This window comes from Diprion similis, chromosome 6 (assembly GCF_021155765.1).
Source record: "Diprion similis isolate iyDipSimi1 chromosome 6, iyDipSimi1.1, whole genome shotgun sequence".
Taxonomy (NCBI): domain Eukaryota; kingdom Metazoa; phylum Arthropoda; class Insecta; order Hymenoptera; family Diprionidae; genus Diprion; species Diprion similis.
This window is the reverse complement of record NC_060110.1, coordinates 6,329,438-6,350,471: the sequence shown is the minus strand read 5'-3', so window position 1 is coordinate 6,350,471 and position 21,034 is coordinate 6,329,438. Positions and strand designations below refer to the sequence as shown.

General features: G+C 43.7%; 1 protein-coding gene across 3 annotated transcripts in view; it reads left to right on the top strand.

The window, feature by feature from the left end:
- Positions 1-10,974: 10,974 nt before the first annotated feature.
- The window catches only part of LOC124407118 (zinc finger homeobox protein 4), a 197,439-nt gene continuing 187,379 nt past the window's right edge, over positions 10,975-21,034 (top strand). For all 3 annotated transcript variants that reach the window (XM_046882957.1, XM_046882954.1, XM_046882958.1), the window contains exon 1: positions 10,975-11,013. The gene's annotated coding sequence lies outside the window, so the exon portion shown is untranslated. The remainder of the gene's footprint in view (positions 11,014-21,034) is intronic.

The following is a 21,034-nucleotide window of genomic DNA, read 5'->3' as shown; positions in this document are numbered from 1 at the left end:
TATATCTTCAGCTATAAAAAGGTCAACCACTAAGTGTAGATCTACCTGCCTGCCTATCTGCCTACCTGGACGCATGTATAACTGTTCACCACCAGCGCTTCGCTCTTCTTCGCGTTATACACCATATCCCACTATCCACTAGCCACTATCGGTATCATCGGTCTTCCGCACGTTCAAACCTTCCCCGCCGCATGGAATACCATCCTCAAGTACTCGGCCGCTATCCTCGAATGTACAAATCGTGATCTAGCAACTAGTTACGAGACCGGATATCCCTGCAAGCGGAGTCGCTTTCATAAAGACTCTCTTGATTAAATCATCCCAAACTATTGTTCTTATAATTCCTTCATGCCCTCTTCGGACGTTTCGTTTCATTGTCAGAGCGAAAAGCGAAGAGCGTGTCGCGGTAAGAAATCATTTTTGATATCCGATAGCCTGCGAGGATCATCGAGTGACGAGGACGGCGGGATCGTGCGGTACTCCGATCGAGGTTGATCGGACTCGTCCAATTCCACCCGTGCCATTATTCCTTACTGAATCGCGCTCTGCCGGTGCAGCCTCAGTGTCCGAGACAGCTGCACGAGAGCGTCAAGGCGAGGCGAGACGCGGTCGCTCGGCTTTGTAATAGACAATAATGATCGTGATAAGTTTCTCGATCCGCCACCGTCGGCAACCCCCTCGCCGTCGCGATCACCCTTCCTCCGATCCTTCTCTCCTCTTCTGTTTCCATTCCGCACCTCTCTCTCCGTCTCTCTCGCCCGGAGTGGAACGAAATCGTGGCCCCCGGGCCCCCGGGCCCCCGGCCCCCGGCCCCCTGGCCACCTCTTCTTCTTGTCTCACTGATTGTATAATTGGGAGGCCAGCAACGAGCTACGTGCGTCACTCCGATGATTTACCCGTCCCTCTCTCACCCGGGCTTCGGTCAATCACGGCGTAATTACTTTTAATGCTGGACGACTTGACTGACGCGATATATAACCCAGCCTAACCCCGGCAGGCCTAACGCAACGGCAATATAACGCGCGCTGGCTCAACCGGGCATCTCGCTATAACTGCGCGGACGAGCCAGCCCTGCTGCATATTTCGCACGACCGAATTAATTGGTAATAGACCGCGAGGCGAGCTTACGGGGCAAATATTACAATTATTATTGATAGGGGCACTCAGCGTTCATTACCGGCGCGACGTTAGCCACGCCGATATACAAACTCAATAATATAACAAATCTCTTCTCTCCCTTCCTCGCCTCCCATCCCTCGCTGATTAATGACCGCGCCGTCACTCGACCGCGTTACGCATCTTCATCCACACTCTCAAATCCTTTCGCAGTTTTCAAGGAAACTCGTTTCTCTCTTTAAGCTTCATTTAACTCACGATCACTCGACGTAAAGGTAGAGTTCGTTGCGATTAGGTACCTACCGTAGCTGTGAAATTGAGTATCTACCAAATCCGAAAATATGAGAATAACAATTTTCAACTAATTTCTCTAAACTGAGCGCTATGATGCGGTGAAAAAAATCTCAGGGGGAATTGAAAAGCAGGAAACGAAAAGCTGCTTGATATTTCTTCTTTGGAATAGCGGCTATCGATCTTCTCAAAACAATGTTAGCAAGCCAGTCGTTGAATGAATTACATCGTTTCGTCTTCAACGATTAGTTATAGAGACTGTATTCCTTCGGAAATGATTTTTGAATTGCTTCCAAATCGAGGAAGCCCCGGATTTTGGCAAGGAAAAAAACTGCCTCTCATTGTCAGACAATCGCACTTGTATATAAATCAATTACCCAGGTCGAGTCAAATGCGTTTACTTGACCTAGAGAAGGATCTATACAAAAAAAAAAAAATGGAAAAACATCTAATTATATTAATTTTGCTTCATTCCATCGTTCATGGACACGTGCATAATCCGAATCATCTGCTTCCCATGCACACGAATACTTCCATAATGACATTGGAAGCCCAATTACAGCTATATCCAGCAACTTATCAATTCCCCGCAATATCCGACGGTGTAGCGTATCGTGTTTGCCGCACGTTGGCGAGAGGCAAAATAATAAGGTTAACAGAGTAACCGGGGCACGTATAACGAACGAATTAGATTGTAGCAGGTACGTCGCTGGATGGAAGGAGGTAGGTAGGTAGGTAGGTAGGTAGGTAGATACGTATACCTACCTACATATAGGTGGTATAGGATAGGTACGGAGACAGGAAAACGAGATTTGTTTAAATTATTCAAATTAGATACGAAATTGAATGCGTGTCTACTCGTGTGCAGGTAATGACGCCACTTGCATATAAATGGTAATTATTGTCATTATTGTCCTCGGCTCGTTGTGTGTCCTGGCTCAGGTATACACTCGGCTTTCCACGGTTTGCGTTGGTATAAGTAGGCGGGTCCAGGGTGTGGGTGCGTGCGTTACCGCTGTGGGTGCCCATGCCCCTTCGAATCTGTTGTGCGCCAGGGGCACCTTGTGCAGCGCACCCACACGCGCATTGCCGGAGAGCGAGAGAGCGAGAGAGCGAGAGAGGGACTCGCAATCACTGTCGCGGCACTCTAATGTCGTGTGTTCCCATACACTAGTTGAGATAATTATCAAAATTGTTTTATTGTCGGTATAATTGCGGGGGACATGCCATGTCCGCCGTTCTATCCTGCGTCGCGTCGTCTCTTTCTCGCCTCCGTAGCTCAACTCGACGATAGCTACTCGACTACGCAGCGATGCGCGGAACTGAGGCGGGGTTCAAATTCCGAATTTGAAAACTTGCGAAAGCGTTTAGTTCCGAATTATTTGCTGGCGAAAGTTGAATTAAAAGATTCGATAGTGCAAAATTCCGAAAATTAAAATATGTTGAAGCAGCGTAGTTGATACACCCAACAAGTGGGTGTGAAAAATAAGAAAAATCAGAATAAACAGGATTCCGAACGTTGAAATATCGAAAACCCAAAACTGAGAAAGATCAAAGTGGCGAAATTTCATCAAGCCAGAAATCCACAGAAGTGAAAATCTTCGATCATTCTCAGTTTCGATGTTTCAGATTTTTTAGGTTTCTCATTTTCGCACTTTCGGAACTTTGACTTGCCCGATTTTGGACCATTCGAAATTTTGATATTTCGTCACACACAGTTTGATTTTTTCGATCTTTGAACGCCACCCTGCAGAACTCGATCCGGCGCAAGTTCGTTTGCCTCCCCGATAGTTTCACGGAAAATTTGTCGAATTCGTTGATACGTGAGCAGTGCCGTACGGCGAAGTAATGAAAGTGAAATATCAAAGCGAAATATTATTCTTTCTACCTTCACCTTATACATTCTTATTTTTTTCTATAACGTATTTTATTTTTCTGCTTTTCTCTCATTTCTCATTCTTCTCTTTCACCTTTTTAGTATTACGTCTCGCTTTTGTCGTTGAGAATGCGGAGGCGGAACGAAGGTTCTGCGCTCGTTAGAATTGTCGTGCGGTCATACCTTATACCGTTTCCAATTCCCGACGTTCTGCGGGAATAAAGACACCGCAGGATAATACGAGGTGCCGAAAGCTACGATGAAAGACAGACAGAGAGAGAGAGAGAGAGAGAGAGAGAAGGAGAAAGACGCGGTGAAGTAATATGAAAAGAAAAATGAAATAAGGAGAGATGAGACCGCGGGGTCGAAGCTAGCTAAAGAAAGAGAGAGAAAGAGAGGAGGAGAGGTTTTAATTCGGCGCAAAGCTAATAATTCCCGCATTGTGCGATTCTCTTCTGGTTATTGTTTCGTTCTGGCTTCCTTCATCGCCCCGTTACTCGAATAAGCCCCTCTCTGTCGCCCTCGACACACAATGCGAAGAAAAAAAAAGGAAAATAAAGGAAGGAGGAAACCCCTCCTTGGTCTTGCTGAAGAAAACGAGAGAAGGACTTCCACTTCTAGTCCGGTCGGTGTATTGTCACTTAATTATTGGCTTTATTATGATTTTCTCCGTCGAGCCAAGGATTGCCGCATCCTATCCGACAATGATCACTCTTCAGACTTGTGACGCTCGGTTCTATTGTCCTTTATATATTGGCTCATAGGGTCCATGCGGAGAGTATTTTCAACCGATGGAGCACGCTATTCGTGAAATCAGGAAAGCAGCTGACGTACGGACCTCGCCTAATTCATTTCTGTGGTACTCGATAGGAAAGATCTTATCTTCTATCTACCAAATACCATAGAAACTAGTAAAAGCTTGAGAACCGATTGGCAAACTCGGTACAAATTATTTGTGGTCTAGCAGCACGCACCGTAAAGAAAAACTTTCAATTCTTGTAGCTTTCAGTAAGTTCAGAATCATTGGCCGCAAGAAAACCTCGAGAAATTCCATTACTGTGGTTAGGCAAAATCTTTCCTCGAGCAGTTTGAGGAAGAACGATGTCTCCGCGGTCAACCGAACCACTTTTAGTCGTGCGAGGAATTTTTATTACCTGTTGTGGAAAAAACTGGTATTCAATGAGACAAAAAATTATGTTGCAAATATTAATGAATTATCCAGTTTAACTTTAACATTATTATTATTATTTATTTTTTTGTCATTTGGAAATCTGCGGACTTACAACGGAGTTAATTGCAACAAAGGATCAGTGATTTTAAGAAATAATTCTCTTCTCTTAGTGAAAACGTAACCATTGCGAATTGCTGATGAGAATTTAAGCAAACGAGTCATAAGTATCAGAGAGTCAAAAACATAATTTATATCAGTGATTGTTTGAGGGTTAAGCTCCTATTTTTTGAAGCATATTAATTTTGGATGATCAGCATAGTTTCACGAGACAAGTATTTTCCTGCCAGTTTAGATTGATTGCATTCGATTCTTCTCTAATGATATAAATTAAAGTTCCTTTCACTACATTTTTTCTCATTTCCCGGAGAAAAAAAAATTAGCACGCAATTCGCCATACGATGATTAATCAACAAATTTAAATTTTCGAATCAAAAGAGATTATCTTGATATGGAGAAAAATTTTATTGTAGAAACAATATTGTCACCGAAATTTACCGTCTTTATTTGTGTATTTTTTTTTGTTTTCATCATTTTAAATTTTTTTCGCAAGTACGAGTGGCACAGTTTGATAGTTAATCACATCACATTGTCAATTGATTGCCAATTAATTATTATTCAAGTATCGAAAATTTTCAAGAGCCGAAGTCAAAACGCAAGAAACTTTCCAGAGCAAACCAATTTTTCACATAATTTGAACTATAGTGAAGATCCAAATAAGAAAGATAATCCTTGTATACTTGTTTTTTGTAACTTTCGAGATTCGAGACTGACACGTCCCCTACAGGAGCTGTGCAAAATAAAAAGTGAAACAAGCGAATATTTCCAAAACTAATGACAACGTTCGAAATTTGTATTCCAAAGGTTTGCGCACCACTGAGATGCGCAGCGAAAGTTTTAAGCGCGCATAAGAAGACGGGTGGTATACGCATATCGAGTGTCCGAGTTAAGTATCGCGAAGATCGCAAAATGATCTAACAATGCGGAGGGGTTGGGTAATAAATTTGAAAGAGGAACTGTTAAAAAGTCGATAAATATACCGAGTCTCTAGCTCGCGGGATGCCTGGGCGGTAAAAACGCGGCGAAGGGACCGCCGTCCTGAGGCACGCGTGATCGGCGGGCAAGCGGAGGCACCAAGGCACCAAGGCGACGCCGGGCGTCGAAAGGCGTGTTGACGCGTCGCAATCGGTTCTTCTTCTCGCGCGTCTGCTCCTGGTAGCTCAACTCGGCTTTGAAACGGACGCTTCTTTCCGCCGCGAACCCGACGTCGCGGCAAAAACCGATCCATCCTCGGTTCAGAGAAATCCGAGAGTAAGGCCTTGCCGAAATTCGTGCCCGAAATTCGCGAGGGGGCGAATCAGCGTTCAAATTCGCACCGGATCTCGAGCTATGCCCTGCGGGAAACGGAGGGGTAAAGGGGACAAAAAATAAGCAAAAACGTTGGATAGAACGACCGGAATCCAGTACTTGAAAAACTTGCATATATTGTATAATTAGTTGGGGTAGACCGTAACAAAATGGGGGACGATTGAATGTTCGGAAAATAGTTTCGGATTTTCCACTTTTTCAGCGATCATTGAAGAAATTTTCTTCTTCCCGCCAAAGTGAGGTATACTAAGCTATTTAAGAACTGTAAAAGAGATTTTTTATCGATGGTTTGACAGGACCTACTTTGCTCTGGTTTTTCCTGTAAAATTAACTTGTATTAAAAATGGAACTTATAAGTAGATCGATTAGTCATTCTGAAGATAAAATCTTCAAGTCCTGGTTATAATATCTTGTCCCCAATCGTTGTATTGTTATTTCTGAGGAGCCATTCACTTAGAAATCGAATGTACAAGGATTTCTATTCATCAAAATAATTGATTTCGTGTGATTCCTACTGATTTCTAATTCATTACGTAGTTTCCAATTATTTGACAGCAATTTTACGTCATTTTACGGTGGGATAAACTTACATTAGAAAATCAAAATATCTATAAATAATATATAATAATAGAAATCACTTGATAAAATGAAGAATCGCGAACGCACACGTACCGGATATAAATCAATGTAAAATAGTCGACATCGGTGTTAATGAATTGAAACGATTATGCATACGGATTTAAAAAAAAACATTCAAGTCTTAAGTTCCACTGATTCACAATTTTATTTTCGCACCGATGAAAATCAACATTTGATACGAAATGAACATGAGTTTTGTAGCTATGATCAGGAAATTCAGTATGCATGTGTGTCCATTCTATTTCGTTATGGTTACCAGACTATACTTTTTTGTAACTCTTGTGATGATTTAATATTAGTGCAACAATGAATTGATGTTGCCTTATTTAAATAAAGAAACGTGGTAAACCAAGAAAAAAAAAATAATATTATTATTCCCAACTACAACCATACTGAATAACTGCTTACACCCAAATTTTCCAAGTATTTAAAGCATCATTGAAACGATACCAATTTTACTAGAATTTTCTAATACCTATGAAAAATAAAATTTTCGCTCAGTCGGTGCGACTGTTAAATTCACGACTTCCTTGAGTGAATAGCCCCTCGATTCTGTTGCCTAGTGGTCATTTCGATTTTTACTTCTCGATAAATTCTTCCGCCTATCTATCGTCAAGCCCTATTGGTTTAGCCCAGCGAAGAAAGAAAAGAAACCGAAGGCGATAGACAAAGGCGGTCGCGTATGAGGGGGGCAATTAGCCCCTCTAATGGGGCGTAAAGCAAAACAAAAGGCTGCCGTGCGAGTTCCGGTCCAGCATGGTTGGGTAGGAGAGGCAGACGCCCGCAGGAGCATTGTGCCGAAGTAAGTGAGTAAAGAAGTGGAAACAACGACGCTGTCAGCGCCGCCTTTCCAGTAGTTGAGCTTTTCCTTTTTCCCAGTTTTTTGTCGGGTTTCTATACGTGGTATCTTCGATCGGGGAAGAACGGGATCCGTTGGAATCCGAGCAACCAGAGTGAAACAAACGTCCCGGTTTTCGACAATTTCACATTCAATATCAGCCGAGATTTTAATTACGATCGAACAAAAACTTCGCCTTCTCATCCGAGCGCCCTGGGGCCCTGCAACGGGGACCCGCGAGGCCCGCAACACTCTCCGGGGCTACGAGCTCGATTTAATTAATGATTAGCTATTAATCGAAGGCGTCAGGAACCAGGAACAGACCACACCGAGATGGTGCAGGCCACCATCGGCGTGCCGTATGCAACGTTGATACATTGATCGATCAAAAAAATTTCCCGACTAATTAATATCCAGACGAAAATAAAAAGACGAGGGAGAAGAAGCCGGGGATAAAAAGGAAGACTTGTTTATTGCTCGTTTGTTCATACAGATTTTCTTTATACTATAACCAACGGGAATTATACGAACGCGTTGCGCAAGCATTCCGTTATTTCTTACAAACTTCGTCGAACTATGGGTGGAAAGTTTCCTATATTCAATAAAATTACTCAAAATTCAAATTATTTTTTCACTGATATATAATCTTATTTGTTTAACACAAGTACATCGTTTATTTTTTACAGCAGTAAAATTCATTTATTATGTATACATATGAGGGTGTCCAAAAATTTTTATTTTTTTATTTTTCATGCTCCTACCCCTCAAAACTCCAGGTTTGTTAGAAAAAAATATCCTCGCGAAGAGGGAGCTCTATAGATCATAGTACGTTTCTAACTACAACAGCTAATCAACGTCTATGACGATATTTTTGGAAGGAAAAATATGAGACCATGGTGATTGTATTTCAAATTCAGAGAAACAAAATTTCATTCAATACATTTTCTTTATTCCTAATTTGTAATTTATACAAAAAATTTTATAAGAATTTATAAATGAGGAATAAAAAAAATCTGATTGAATGAAACGTTGTTTCTCCTAATTTGAAATACAATACCCATGATTTCAAATTTTTCCTTTCCAAAATGTTAGACGTAGACGTTAACTCAAACTCAATTGAACTGCAAGTCTTGAGGGATAGGAATACGAAAAGTGGAATTTTTTTTTGCGACACCTGAATACATACACCTATGTATTCAAACAAAATTTTTATTCCGAAGGATGATCTACCTAGTTCTATCTAAAAAATATTTTTTTCGATCAAATAATCTAATTTTTTTACAATTTATTCTACTAATACTTCGATCGCGTTTTCGGTTCAGATTGAATGATTTAATTAGCAGATAAAATGTTTTGTTCTAAGGAATAACTTTCTTCTCTACATATGTAAACTGTAAGTTCTCGAGCAGACAGATTATTGGTTACCAAAAACCTTCCAGTTGTACATCGAATTTCATTATACCAATCAAGGTGAGGATCTCTTTCGATTGCGCGTCAGAATCGCTCGTAAGAAAACACTGAAAAACTTTGCGCCCTAGATTACGTCTACTAGGTTGTTTACCATGAAAAAAAAAAAAAAAAAAAAAAAAACTGTGATGCATCGCAGAGTTTAATCGGTATGTTTAACATACAGCCTTCAAAGAAACTTTGCAAATGAATAAGGCGGTGAGTTTCTATTTTAAAAATCATGCAACGGTCCAATCCTTACACGCGTGCAGGTGAACAACGCGTTACGAAAGCTCGTCGAATGATCAATCGGGTATGAAGCGATACGTCGGAAAAAAGAGTCGAACAAGGGTGGGTTATAGCTGGTAGCCGTAGCGTAGCTGCAGAGGCACAGAGAGCATCGCGGCGTGTTCGCGTGTGTGTATTTCCCGTAGGAGGGGGATGTTTGTCGTGGACTTGGAATATCCCCGTCTCCATCCCCCCGTCCCCCGCCCCTTCTACCTCGACGACGCCGCCGACGCCGACGCCGCCACCTCGACGTCCCGACGCCCGCGCGCACGTTGCACACGGACGATCTAAAATAAGAGAACCGGCTACTAACCGACCGGGGCAACTAGCAGCTGGCGCCTCAAGTTCTTTAATTAAAACTGACCGCCGGCGCTTTTATTTTTCCTTCTGGCAATATAGAAATTTATTTCATAACACTTCGCTTCCCCCCTTCGTCATACCACCCCCAACATCATCTTTTCACTTCGCGCACTCGGATGTTAAGTAATGAAGAACTGTACAAATTTCGTCCGGAAAGATTCTCGCAGAAATCTGTTTTGCCGAAATTAACAAATTGCTAAAGAGAAATTATCAAAGTCGATTAATCTATGCTCAGGTTGAAAAATCGTTAAAGACTGTTGAAAAACGCTTCTGTCCACTTCTGCAGGGGTGAAGAATGACACGAGGTGATAATGAGCTGTTCTATAATCCAACGAAGCGGTGACAAGGAGAACCGAGGGTGAAGTGGTACGATGAAAGGCAGAGGGTGTAGCGGTGCCGCAGGTGGACGTCGAGATACGCGTAATTAAGGAAAACCTGTAAAATATGTAGAAAATATTGATCAGGGGTTTGCGCGTGCCGGGTGGGCGGCCATGTTCACCCCTGACTGACGAGAGCGTCGCGAGGCGGTAAGAGCGCAAACTAGGCCAGGGGCTCTCGTTACACCGATTCGACGCAGACGTGAAATCAGCCGAGCTTGGTGCAGCCGGGTATCCGTCGAAGCCAGACTTTCGAATCGTCGACGTTTCTAAGGCATAACAAGTTTCGTTTATGGATACGTCGAGAAGCGTTGAATCGAGATTTGAAACAGCTGAGAACGAGGTTCTTTCGCACCTTAGACGCTAGAGTGCATATAAACAAGAAAATATAAGGCAACAACAAAGGAATATAAGGAAAAAAGTTGGCCAGACGAAGATGAGCGTAGATTGTTCGAGCGCGTTGGCGCCTGCGTTTGAATTTCGAACGCGAGTTGACGGCGGCGGTGTCATAGCAGTCAGCTGTTCTGCGCGCGAACACGTGCGCGGGGGTAGCGTGTATGGGTTGCGGGGGAGTGTGTGTTGGCGCGTGGTCGCGTGCGTGCTTCGGGAATGTATGTGTGCGCGGTGAAACGAGGGAGGCAAGTCAGTAGTCGAGGCGCGGCGGAGTGGCGAGCAGCCATTTTCTCTTTTCCGCGTTCCCGAGGAAAACGGATTTAAGAACGCGGATCATCGAGGCTTCGCAAAACCGCGGGGGTTTCGTCGAAAGTGCGAGGAGTTCCGTAAGCGCCGGAAGTCGCGGGTCGATCGTACGTCCGTGAAAATAAGAAACAAAAAACGTAACGCAAACAAACAAACAAACAAATAAACAAACAAGCAAACAAGCACCGGGCAAAAGAGTGCGCGACGCAGTTTTGAACCAGTCAAAGTAAAATCGCGTGGCCAACTGTCAAGCCCGTGTGATGCGAGCTTTTCGTGCAGCTTCGTCACACGTTGCTGTACCCCATAGACGGTGTTTCGGTGCGGATAGCGGCGTATCGTTCAACGGGTTATAGGTGTAACAAGTAAAATAGCCCACGCTGCAGTGTTGTGCGCCTTGATCTCGCTGGGGAAGAGGGAAAGGTGCGGAGAGAGGCGAAGATTGAGCCGCGGGGAGCGGAGAGGAGGGTCGCAGCTCAACGAGCACGAGGTGAGGGCCGCACTCTGCGCAGGACCGTTCGAAATTCACCGCCCGCTTTGCATACCCGGCATATCCAACCCCTTGTCCAATCTCAAAATGGGTCCATCGCGCCTCCCATGCAGAATCCAACCCCCGTCGCCGAATCGTCGCCCGGCAATTAGTCCGCGTGTTTTCCGGGTCTCGATTCGCGTCGCGGGAGAAAATGTGCAGCGCGTTTTCGGCATCTACGCGCTTGCGATGCCGTGAGGTCGAGTTGTTGGCTCGCCACCGGCGCATATCTTCGTTTATGACACCTAAATATAATCTTAATGACGCCCTTATGAGCGGCGGGCGCTAGTTACAAACGGATCACGAAATCCCGAGGTTACTTATATATTTGAGGCACGATGCACCTCGAGAGCCGTGGCGACCCTGCAACTCGTCGCATCTCGCAGCATCCCTTCGCGCTTTGATGTGGACCCGTTGACGCGCTGTTCCAGTTTGTGTGTTTTCAGGCCATCAACCGAAACGGGTTCAACTCGAATCTGTTTCTTTTCTTTTCCCGCCGCGCCGACCGTTTGATCCCAAATTTTACTAGCCGGTCGCGAGAGCCGCGACTCCAGAATTGATGTATCAGAAGAATCGTAGCTCTGCAGGAAAGCCGTAAAACTTATTAGCCCAACTTCCGAGGTGGTTCTAATTATTTATAGAGCTTTGTTTACATCACGGAAAAAAATCAAGACCGCCACCGAATTCCATTAGGAAAAACTTACGCATCTATCCCGCGGTACCAGGTTGAAAAAGGCAACCCCCGAACACTACGTAGCTATTTATATTTATGTAATACACTAAGGCCAGCAGTGCGGAATTCCGTTGTTTTCAATTACCCACGCCAAGTCACACGGCGCGTGGAATATATTTTCCAGACAAAAATCATCTCTCCGTGATCCATCATTGAAACCTTTTCCGATCTTTCAAAAGTAACATTCGGACATTGAAATTCGTCACGAATTTTCCGGCTTGTAACGAAAGCGTGCCGAAATGCCAGATTGACAGCAGATAGCGGGACGAGAGGATCCGTTTAACCTTGTAAAAATGTCAAAAGCATCGTCGAGGGGCAAGGGTGTGTGGGGGGGGGGGGGGGGGGGGAGCTTCGACGGTGTACCGCAGCACGCGTGTGCGATGCGTGTTATATGCATAGCCGTGCAGCTATTAGCCCGAGAGGAGGAATCCTCTTTCCCCTCGTCGTTTTTCGGCTCCCTTTCTCTTTCCCTTCGAGCAAGATCTTCCTGGGCGAGCAACGTGCCTTGCTCGTTTGCCCTGCGAGGTGTTTGCGTCGCTGTTACACAAGAATACGCTTTTTCGGTACCTTGCAGTGACATTTGCGTGCGGCAGACGCACGACGCGGACACGCCACACGCCACACAACAATTAACCCAACAAATCCCCCGACCCCTGCCCCTTCCGCCCCTCGAAAGGATGGCGGGGGGAGAGGGCTTCAGCCAGGGGTGTAAACCTGTCATTATCGTGATTATTGTTCCTACGGTGCCTAATCACAAGCTGTCAGTCTTTTTCTCCTTTTATTATTATTTTTCTACGAATATTATCCCGCTCTCTCTCTCTTTCTCTCTCTCCGTTTTTTTTTCTCTCTTCATTCGTGTAAAGCTCTAGCCTTCTTTTTGTTCACCGCGACGTTGAACAAAGCGCCCAGCTTTAATCCCTCCACCCTCTCTCTCCTCTATTCCTGCACTCGTTCAGTCAAATTACACGAGGGCTCTCGATCGATCCAGCCTTCTGAATGATCGGCGAACCCGTGCAGGTGGGCGTCTATATATCATTCCCCTGTTCTCCTTCATTTCTGATCCCGGCGGACACTTTTTTTCATTTTTCATTCTTGGCTTTTCTGCACAATTAAAAGAATCTTCGCGTACCTTGTAATAAAACTAAAAATCATTCGATAATGAAATATTCAGCTATTTGTTAACCAAACTTGGGTCTCCTTTCCAAGCTTACTTCCGATGCCGAAACGCGTGACGGTGAAAGGCGCCACCGTCATTCGATCTAATTTCTCAATATATGCACGTTCAGATATTCAATATAGACAACAAGCAGACCGCCTTCAATCCATGCGTCTTTTCGTGGTGAAATTGACGAGGGATTTGGAACAGCCTCATTGAATGCAGACCTTCGACTCAGAGTGGATTAAAACGTCTGCACTTTAGATCCGTAGAACCTGCAGGTTTACAGCCGGAGTCACGGTGAACGGTTGTAGCCGGTATAAAATCCAGATGAATGCGTACCTGTACGTTGGTCAGCTGACTAAACGAGTCCTTAAGGTTAATAACAAAATGACTAATCCCTGCAGTGCGGTATTATTTTATATTCTAAGAGTGAACCTAAAAATAAAGTCAATCATCGAGATGGAAAGTTGCTTCAGCAGAAAAATAAAAATTTTGCCTCGTTGAACCGCGTTGAATTGTTTGAGGGAAACTATGATCTTATGGTATTTGTCTGTGCTTCGTAGCGGGGATTTTCTTTTTTTTTCATCTTATTTTGACCGTATGTGATGCATATATAACGCGGCGTGTCGGGGGCGACGTGTTAGACGAGGAGGACCGAGTGTTCGGTTACAAATTGAGAGCAAAAGGGAGGAATGAAGCAGAAGCAGAAGCAGAAGCAGAAGCAGAAGGAAGGCGCGATGGGGAGGGGACGGGGAGAGGAGAGGTGAAATATAAAATAACGCCGTGCAGACTATATAGTCTAATTTTAGCCGATCTACACTCCGCTACCTCACATCGCTCCTTTCGCTCCCCTCGTCCAGGATTATAATTAGATACAGAAATACCCGCGGACTGGCATCCACCCACTCACGCCATCCGACTTGTAAGCTCTCTCGACCGTTCAAGAAGAGAGGAGAAGAGAAGCGAAGAAATGAGAAGAGAAGCGAAGAGAAGCGAAGAGAAGAGAAGAAAAGAGAGTGAGCCGCGTAGTTAGTTAGTGCAGCGGCGCACTTTCCAGCATGCATTATTATTCACGACTCTTCACCGATTTATGCTCCACTTTTCCCTCCACCCACGATTATCCCTCGCTTGTACGACGCACTTGTGTATTTTAAGGTAATTGCTTTTGGAATGGACCGTAATCATAAATTTGTTTTTTTTCTCTCTCTCTCTCTCTCTCTCTCTCTTTTCGTTTGTTTTGCTGGAACAATTTCCAATCATCGGTTTTTACCGAGCCAAAAATCCTCCCGAAGTACAGAATATTTCGCTCAAGTCCAACAGTGGCTACACCATGTGACTCTTACCCATTTAAGCAGTTTGTAATTGAGTAGGATTTTACAAAGTGAGTGTGAAGGTACTACGATGTGACGATTGAACTGACTTTGTTTTAATACAAATACATAACACGTTTGTTTTTGTAAACCTTGGAAAGTTAGCTTCAGGAATCTGCAAACAAAAGGTACAAGAACAAGGTTTTGGACAAAAAGCTACTTCTGCGTGAAAAAAAAAGAAGGTTACCAGAATTACCGTTTTTGAAGATGATAAGATATACAAGATCGTACCTACTCGCGATTATTTCATAAAAATTCCGCGAAGAAACTGGAACGAATAAGTTTTTCCAACCAGTTATTTGACTACGAAAAATTCTCGTAAAATCTCGAGGCAAAAATCCTGTATGCTTGAGAAGGATTTTAAAAATGTAGCAAAAAGCGTAGGTAACGTCCGAACGATGTTCGAGATGAAAAAAAGACGCTGCCACGATGCGAGAAAGTCTTTTCCACATTGAGTGAAACGCAGACAAGCGATGCGGCCGGCTATCGATCTACCCCAACTCCAAAAATATAATCCGATATTATTAACGGCGGCGCTGACGGTGCAGGATGAATATTTATTTCACGGCGTGGTTAAATAATTAATTAAGAAGGGCACCGCGACTGGGCAGCTGCTGCTAGCCTAGGCCGGCTAGCTGGCTGGCTCGATCGCTCCCTGACGACGGGAATCGTCTAGTCTAATAGACCGGGGCGCAGAGGGGAGGAAAGGGGACCCTAATGTAGGAGAGGTAATTATTATACGAACCCAATCGATACTTCGACGAGGAACTCGGTGGAAAAAACACACCAGAATTCTCCTACCCCCTACCCCCTACCCCCGCGTGCAACCGGGGACCCACGTGTGGGCCCTGCACACCGGATCAGAACCGCATATCCCAGGCACTGTACCCCATCGGCTCGCATAAACAGGGGGAAATTGCTCCCCTGCATCGTTGGGGATGTTAAAAAATGTCTCGTTCGTTCTATTCACTTCATATAGGTATGATATTTATTGAACGGCGATATTTTGTTGAGAAGAATTTTCTTCTTTTTTTAATTAATCGAAAGAATATTCTATTGAATTAAACATCGTTAGAATAACAGTTTAAATGTTATGAAAATTATGAGAAAATTTGATACAAGTTACTCTTTAGGGTAATCGTAGTTATCGATACTATGTTTTTCCTGTCAAATAAGGACTTGACATCAATTTATCCTTGTTCCAAAACATCAAATTATCGCAATGGTTACAATAAAATGTAATGCTCGTGACAATGATAAACAAAAAAATAGTAACACACCAGTATCAAATTTTCTGATTACAGCTTAAAAACTCATTTTCTTTTTGTACCCAAAACGATATCATCTTTCATGATAAAAAATAACAAAACAAATTAAAGAAAAATAATTAAGACGTAGCTGGAAATTTGAAGGCAATGAATTTTTCAAGACAGAAATATCATTGAATAAATGTTTTTTTCTTTTACTGCTGCACCGACGCAATTTTTAATCACTCAATTCAAATATTTGTCATTTTGATTGAATCAATCATCATTTTTCAGTGGTGGCGACTGATATTTAGAAGAAGATTATACAAATTTAGCGATTGTTTTGTCTCCTTGCGTTGTTTCATTGAAAGAATGCTAAATATGCAATAGCCAGCCCCGGTGAGTCAGGTTTCCGAAATTTCCAAGAATTTCATACGACATCTGCTTGGCACTCGCTACTTTATCGTATTTTTCAGTGCCAGATCAGCATCGAATAAATGTTTTTGCTAACGAGCATTTATTTTGTTTCTAGGTCAAGTTCTATTCTACGAAACTGTAATAAATTAGCGTTTTATTAATTATTCAAACTTCTTGACTGATTGAAAATTGCCAAGTTTCGTGCTTTCCATAAGTTTCATCGTTAAGAAATCAACAAATTGAATTTCAGCTGCCGTTAAAACTGAGGAGACATGGAAAAAATATAAAAATTGGCGAAAAGTGTGATAATTATTTTGAATTATTATCCGATCAAAGACAGCGTGCCTGGTTCTTGGTTTTTCTATACTTCTTGAATTATTATATCGATGCTCTCCGCGTCCGGTGGTGAATTTTATAACAGCCGCGGAGCTTTGAATTATACGATCACGACTCATCGACGAAGATCAGATTCGACCCGAGGCGAGAGAACAGCTTGCGAGTGGTTGCTGAGCGTGCAAACTATTAATAATAATGATAATTACGAATTATTTTTAAATGCTTCGGCTCAGGTTAAATTCGGTCTCTGACGATGAGCTCATTGCTCTTGCCACACCGCAGGCTCCTCCTCGAGGTATTATATCCGTTCCTACTTGCTTTATAGGTGTAACGCATATTTATTTGGACGCAGTAGATTCGACATCGCGTATTTACGTTACACGCCATACCTTGTACCTACCTAATCGGACTTGAGGTGTGAAAAATGTATGGCAACCGACCGAAGTAAGGGGAAAAAGAAGAAATGGAATAACTTCAGTTTGATTATATAATAATTGACGATCGCGATCCGAGAAGAGTTCATGAATCTGCTTTTTTATCTACCATTTTTATTATTTCGATTTTGAACTTCGAATCTTATTCACGTGTTAATCGTCAATTTCTTTCCTCAAGTTGTATCCCGTTATTGCAAATTCAATACGTAATTCATTCCAATTGAGATAGCTAATTGAAAGTGCAGAATCTCAGCAGCAAATTATTGTCTCCGATTGGTCTTCCAGCTCGTTTCTTGCGTGTTAATTCGTCGAATTTATCTATTCTCAAATGCTTTTATCCCAGTATTAATAAATATATATAGTAATAGAAACACGGTTCCAGACCTATCAACGAGAAATCCAGCTGTGAAGTTGTATTACGAAATAAGTTAGATCTAGGATAACATACGATGTAGGTATAACGAGGCGGTAAGCTTTGAAGAATAAGGAAATGGCGAGTGGAAAAAAGTGGAGTAAAAGCGACCCGTAGCTTTATTCGCAGGACGAGTAAAAGGAAGAAAAAATAAACAAATAAAAAGAAAAGCGTATTCGAACCGGTTCTTCAATATCCTGATAGCGAAGTATAGGTAAAAGGTATAACCGGAAAATGAATTCTCTTCCCAAAACTTGACTCCATCCGAAATGGTACTTTGCATCCTAGGTCTTCATTTGTGAAAGTACCTACGTACCTACATACATACATACATACGTGCATGCAGCGCCGAGAAAGAGGCGCGGGGGCGAGGAGCGCGCAATACCGAGCGAGAGAGAGAGAGAGAGAGAGAGAGAGAGAGAGAGAGAGAGAGAGAGAGAGAGAGAGAGAGGGAGAGAAGGAGAGGAACAGCAGCGAGCACCTTCTTCCCAGTCCCACAAGTAAGGCGAGTGATTGCCGGTTGAAAGATCAGCGAAGCGCGACGCCCGGTCTGCGGGTCTCTCGCTCGGTTCGCCCTGAAGACGGGCCGGAGGAATCATGGTCTCTAATTTTTCCATGGCGCGTATATGCCTCCACAACGTGTAGCTGGTCATTAACTTCGAGAATTAATCACAATCGTCTCTATTAACGGGGGTTAATTGCTGTTATCCGCGCGCGCGCGCCCGTCCAGCCGGACTAGACGAGGGAACGCAGGAACGAAACGGATGCGTCTGCAGGGCACCCCGCATCCGGCCAAGGAGGAGAGACTACCGGACGTTTATCGACCGTCTTCGGCGTCCCTCTCCTCCCGACGAAAGGACGACGGTTTCCTTCGCCCTGCAACGGATGGACGACCGCCGGACACCGGTCGGCATGGGAATTCCGGCTGAAACAAAGGGTAAAACCTGTTGTACCGCGTCCCGTCGCAAATATCGGCTCTCGCGGTCTCGCACCCCTGTGGATCTTCATCCCCGTCCACCCCTCGAGCCCCTCGAGCCCGTCGAGGACGAACAGTTGGACGGTTTTTTGCCCGTCAAACCACCCCATTGTCTGCGGGCGATTGCGCGCAGGGGATGCGAGTCGCCGATTCCGGGGCCTCTTTCACGCTTCTTCCTTCTTCTGCATGGGAGAGGAGGAGGACGCAGTGGCAGGATATACGGGACCGCAAAGGACCGTTGGACGAGGCGTGATCAATTAATTAAGCAATTCCTGCACCGAGCCGGGACTCGGGGGGAGGGCTGAAGCTGGGAACCAAATTCAGCCTCGTTTGAGGATGATTCGGCAGCACCGTCCGAACAAAAAGTTAGGAAAAATGAGACGCAAAGTCAACTTGGCGATGAACGGATTCGAATAATATACTGAGATAGTAACGGTTTTAGATAATATTTTATGGTAACGGTCAAAATGATTAGACTCTCGTGCTTTTCATCCAATTTCGACGCTTTTGAGCACATTCCGATCACTGACCGGATTCCCACAAATTTCCTGAGAAATATTCATGGAATCTTACATTCATGATATAGTTACAAGACGGAAATGCAATTGCTAACGAACACTTGTTGTACCGTATAATCTATACTAATCTATATTTATCCATTGTCCAGGTGATCTCTGAATATCTGTATGCTATGATGAATAAAGTAATAGCCCGAAAAGCTTGAGATTTGATGGAAAAAAAAGAACGCTGGAATTCCGTTATTTTGAAAGTACTAATATAATACCTACCCTCAAATTACTCGCTAATAACACCGCCGGAGATTTTTAGAACGGTTTCATCTTTTCCCCAAGTTTTTATTCAGACGATGGGACTCATTCATTCTCAAGCTTGGAGTGATCATACAATCCAAGTCGTGCAGCGGCATCATTGACCGTGTATAATTACCTAATGAGACAATAGTCGCTGTCCGTATTGCACGACACGACGCTAGTGCACTCCGAACGCATGACGAATGGTTCCGGTTCAGAAAAAAACATCCTGAAAGCTGATGAAAGAAAAAAAAAAAAAAAAAAACTATTGCAAAGCAACATTGTCTCAAATGGTAAATGATTTCATCCGAATACTTACAGGTCTGAATAACAATGGTAGGTACATCACGAAACAGTTTTTTTCAACATACGGTTGGAAGTTAAAATTTTCAAAGTTTGTGCATGGTGCGTAAATTACCATATTTCTGAACAGTACGGTAAAACAAGTCTCGCGCATGCGTTTGCTTTAACTTTTCAATTTTACAAGCTGGGATTTTCTTGGCGCATGCGCAATATTCGATAACTTAATTTAAAGTACCTCGTGATTACCCTTGACTTTACTTCTTTCAAATTATTACATCAGATTCGTTTGTATCTAAAATCAAACTTTCATTCAAAGGTGTTGTAAAAAATATTCGTTGTATATAACCTTCGCTCACGTTGCAAACTTCTCACTCGTAGTAAATCTCCCACTTTCCGCACTCGTCTTAGAATATAGGTTACTATTCCTTAACGAACTGCCGCAACTTATCAGTTCGCCAGCCAAAGTTGAGGCCCTGAATAATAGAAAGATCACGCGTTTCGCAGGCATGTATCCTGCGTCTCGTATCCTCCGGTCAAATTGCCAGACACTGAGCCTTAGACGTAGCTGATGCACGATTCGAAGACTGACCGCTTTGCGACGATACTCGCCACATGCATGCCGTCTTGTGAAGGAAAGTATACGCGGACATATATCTGCGGTATCGACCGGCTAGCTGTGCAGGCTCTATGTGATTACATAGATTGGGTCACGCAATGAACGTACGCGCCTCTACCTCCACCTCCACCTCCACCCCCGCCCCCGGCCACACCGAGGTCCACCGTTCTTCTGATTATTTTACCGCCCTGACTGTGTGCGTGCGTATTTTCGTTCGAGATGTGAAGGTAAGAAGAGATTCGCCATCGCCCCTCGTTCCTGATTATAATTAAAAGGTTATTCTCGTTGTTATTACCCAGTTCCACTTATTTTCACATTCAGCCTTATCGTGGCCGACTTCTTTCCGCTGTTTTTCTCTCTCTTTTGCGTGCCGCAGATTCCCCCCCCCCCCCCCCCCCCTACCCCACCGGGGAGAGTCGTATCGCCAAAGCGAGCGAGGGGGGAAAAAAGCTTAGAAATGAATTCAATCGAAAGTGGGAATTATAATAACGGTTGTAGTTTGGCTGTCGTGTTAGCGGTCATTTGCCCCGTCCCCCTCGCCCCCTCGCCCCTTGCCCCGCTCTCCTTTACCGCTGGTTCCTTCTCTCGCCCCCCAGACATATGATTACCAAACGCACAACGACAATTCATTGTGCTTCCTGACAGCGTGTAATTTACCCCCGTGACGGACGCCGGTATACGGCTTCGAATAATTCATTTTCTTTAAGAAATTATCCAATTTTGCATTCGGTGATCGTGATACCTGCTACGTCTTGCCGACGTCGGTTTGAGTGAGAATGTTTTTGTTGCCTTTGTAACGCGTGTGTAAATCGTCTGAAGGAAGTTTAACAACGAGCAACACAAGATTTGACAATTAAATCGGTACGGTTGTTGAAAACTTTTTCTCATCTTGCGTATCTCTCGAAACAATTTTTCCTGCAACTTGACATTGAATACAAGTCGAAATCCACCGACCTCGTGAGTAAAGTTTTTAATGAGACGTCTCGATGAACTCGTCATGTTTCGCTCTCGACTTATTCTGCTTAGCTTGTCTCCAACTTTGAGGATGAAAAATGAAAAAATGAAAAAATCAAACGTGGAAACGATCAAAAGAAATAATAAGACGTTCGCAGCGGAAGATCTGAAGATATTGAGAAAGTTTACGACAATGACGAATTTCTTAGAAATTGT